Source organism: Siniperca chuatsi, linkage group LG10 (assembly GCF_020085105.1).
Source record: "Siniperca chuatsi isolate FFG_IHB_CAS linkage group LG10, ASM2008510v1, whole genome shotgun sequence".
Taxonomy (NCBI): domain Eukaryota; kingdom Metazoa; phylum Chordata; class Actinopteri; order Centrarchiformes; family Sinipercidae; genus Siniperca; species Siniperca chuatsi.
The window spans coordinates 13,119,444-13,123,484 of NC_058051.1; positions in this window are offsets into that span (position 1 = coordinate 13,119,444).

Below are 4,041 nucleotides of genomic sequence, written 5' to 3' on the forward strand. Positions count from 1 at the left end.
TTAACCCTTTAAGACATATAATTCTAAAAGATTAGTGTGAGTTGCGTTTTGCTAATCATGAAACCACAACACACACAAACAACATTCCCCGGAGATACAAACATGCATCCAATGTAACGTTATGTAAATTGGTTGTATGTTTTGCATGCTAATATTGGTTCTAAGTACAAATTTTGACATTTGTCTCTAAAAGTCTGACTGGGATATCAACCATCAAATATGAGAAGCCTATATGTAAAACCCAATTCTGGGAATTAAAGGTACAGAGAAGATGAGTGAAACTATTCACACAATAAAATAAGTAGAGACTGTAGAGACATAGTTGTTTGAAATTCCTCTTTATGTTTCATGTAAAGCACTTTGAATTGCCTTATTTTTTGATATACAGATAAACTTGCCTTGCTTGTTGTTATGGTTGTTTGACCTTCAGTGGGCGGAATGATGTATGTGCAGAGTTTGACACTATGGCTGTTTTCACATTCATCTGCGGAAAGGGGAACATTTCTCTGTGCTCACCTTAAATCTGATTTTATAACAAGCATGATTTTGGACCTAGTTTGGAAACCACCCATCGTGGTCCAATATGCAATTTACACAAGTGTGATGTGGAAACTTGAAACTTCCAGCGCACATGCAGAGAATGGAGTTTTCACTGAAGCAGGAGACATCTTGTGTCCAACAGTTAAACCTTTTAAATGGGGAAACAAATAGCATATTTATATATTGTGCATTTTTCATTGAGGGAAGGAGTAAATACAATTTTAAGAATTTATAACAACTTTTTTGTGGAAAATCATATTACACATTTATTATTATTCCAAGCAGAGTATTTTTTAAATGCCTTAATGTCTGCAAACACCATTGTTCAGCTGTCAAAACAACTATACAAGTATTCTTGTAATATAATTTCGACATTAAATCAGACACGGAACAAATGATGTGTTTTTGTCTGTGAGCTTGGTCACATGGATCCATTCCCACTTTATCAGTGTTAGGCTTAAAAACAACTCAGTGCTGCACTCGTCTGGATGGCGGAGGTGCATGCAATGGTTCATGGAATACTTGACATAGAATTTGAGGATTTTCAAAGCAACAATATATGGTGCTGGAATTTCTATTTATTCATGAATTACACAGCCTACTTTGGCTGAAAGAGATTGTATGACTGTAATGCTGAAAAAATGCTCTAAACAACAACACAGGATTATGTTGAACATTTCTAAAAAAAAAATTAAATAAAAAAATTAAATAACAATTATATGTATATGCCATGCATTTTCTTTTAAAGTTGCAAACATTAAGATTAAGGAGAAGATAATTAACCTTGGAATTTCTTCTTGGCTAAGTGTTGTAATCTGTGAGTTCGCCACCAGAGGACTCTCTAGCCTAAGACAATGTGTTGCCATAGTTTGAAAAAAACTATTGAAGGCTTTTTGAATGTGCACTCTGTGTTTTGGATTCATTAATCAAATGTAGCCTACTTAAACAGTGGAAACTGTGGATAGACACGTGAAAACACGTCGTTGGTCTTTTACGTCATTTACTGACTTCTCTTATGTCCCATCCTTGCGAAATGCAAACCTGATAAACAGGGTTGACTTCTTAGCCACCAATGAAATGTTTGTTCACCTCGTGATGACAACATTGTTACAGCTACTAGCTGAATCTTCTGTGCTGATTCTCTTTCCAAACGTTGAACCATGTCTGTGTCAAGTATACAGTTTTGCTATGATGCTTGTAAAACACAGGCTACAGCAATTTCACAGTAAAACGTCGGTGGCTTGCATTTATGCTGTAAACATGACAAATAAGATGGGAGGTAGGTCTTGCAGAAGAAAACGTCAGTTGTTGACGGCGCAACGTTTATCAAGAGGAATGTGTCTACGTCGGCGCCTTCCCCCTACTTTCTGATGATTGGACAGCACGACTGGCTCTGCCCGGTTTGATCCTGTTGGCTCCGACGTTGCAGTGCGTTGAGCTCAGGGGATGCTAAGGGAGGCGGACAAAAAACACGACCGCCGTCTATGCTACTTCTTAAGGCAAATATTGCGGTTTTCCATTTTAGTCTCTAGGGTTGAGGCTACCATCTCTTGTATAACGTTAAGGACAGTATGAGTAATATATCGAGGTAATATATTTATGACAAACGTAACAAAATGGTGAAAATACAGACTCTCGTTTTCAGAAACAAAAAAAAAAAAATCGCCAGAGGAGTAAGCAGCTACTCCTCCATATGGTAACATTTTTATGTAAATTATTTGGTTAATTATGAGGCTATTTCATGGCGTTTGGTTTTTTTTAACTGTTTTACAATTATATAATCTTTATCTGGGTTATAAGAGATACGAAGAATTGTTGAGTCACATAATTTGTCTTATTGATGTTTGATATGAGCAGAGCGTGATCCAGCCTCGCGAGAATACCCCTTGCTCACAGGCGAGATGAGTGGCGCATGCGCAGAGTTGCACCTGATGGGTGAAACGCAACGATACAGAAATAACACTGGTAAGTTTGCTTTAATAATTTGCTTTTATCTTAACGTGCATGTTCAGCAACATTCCTGTTGATGAAAAGTGCTCAGTGATTTCGATCCTCTGTTTTCTCAACAGTGTTACAACGACGGTCATCAGCTGATGTTAACATCAAGGAGCCCATTGAAGCATCCCAATGGAAACTTGAGTGCATCAGATGGAATTAATTGTAAAGGGCTACGGTTTCAAAGTGTTAGATTATCAATACGCATTGATGATTTGATGACTTTTCTGTTTTGTTTATTCTAATAAAATATTAGTTGCATGTGAGTATCGACTCAATGTGTAGTGTAAAAATGATTACATGTCCTGTAATCCTAATTTAGTGAAACAGACTTTTCTGTGTTTGCTATGAGTAGGCTAGTGTTCCAGGAATATAAGAACCATGTTGATCGGACATTCTGAGCCTAAATAATGTAAAAAGAAAATATGTCAATTTCATGTTGCCAAAATCAGTATTAATGGATTTTGTCACTCCTATTATTATTCTTAGTCTTAATTCTATCCAGGGGATAATCATGCTAATCAAGTTTTGGAAACGGAAATATAATGTTGCTATGGAGTTAGTGAGTAAGCTGTGGGCTTTAGATTGTATTTATTAAAAATTTTGGCAAAGGTGTGCCGAACTAGTTATTAGTAGTTCCTGTTTGCAGTGTACCCATGGAAAACTTAAAAACGTGATGATTCTCAGGCAGGTTCAGGAGTTATAAGGAGCATCTTTTTTTCTAAGCGGGTTTATGGACGTTATTCTCCATGGGCATCGGAGATAATGATATCCTCGGAAATTATAAATCCCACCGAATCTGAAAACATGTGTATCATGTCTGTGTAATCTGGTTTGACTGTGTTAACCCCACCCCCAGTGATATTCGTCATGGCAGAGAGAGGAAGAAAACAAGAGAAGTGGGTCACTCGCATAATTTCGCACCATTATCTCATCCTTCTACTCAGCGCACACAGTTGTCACTGGATTGTACTAAAGAGTCGCCCCTGTCTAAATACAACGTGTTTGTACAAAACGGAAGATAAGAAAAGGAAGATGGGTAGTGTCTTTGGTTTGTGGTGACCTTGTTTCATCTCCTGCCACTTCGGCATGGAGACAGCGCTGTCGGTATTCGCCAAACCTCCTCGCACCGTCTGGTCTGAACCGGTTCTGAAAGTGCGCGGTCTCGCGCGCTGCGCACTGCAGACTCCAAGCACTGATTCATACAGCACTCCGCGCGCCCTCACCAGACTCGGCCCCCTATTACGTTTATGCCTCCCTCATTGGTTAGGACGGTCGCGGCTCGCCCACACCTTCCGCGTGCTGTTTGGACAATGAGAAAGTTTACGAGTTGGGATTGGTTAATGTCCCTCCAAAAATGGGCAGGTGTTGCGCCGAGTTCTGCTTGCCCGTCGAGAATTGCATGCCATCGCGGGAGCGCGCACAGCTAAAGCGAAAACTGCAGATATAATAATTTGAAAACATTGATGACTCTAAACGTTCATAAACTATAGACTTCAGATTTAT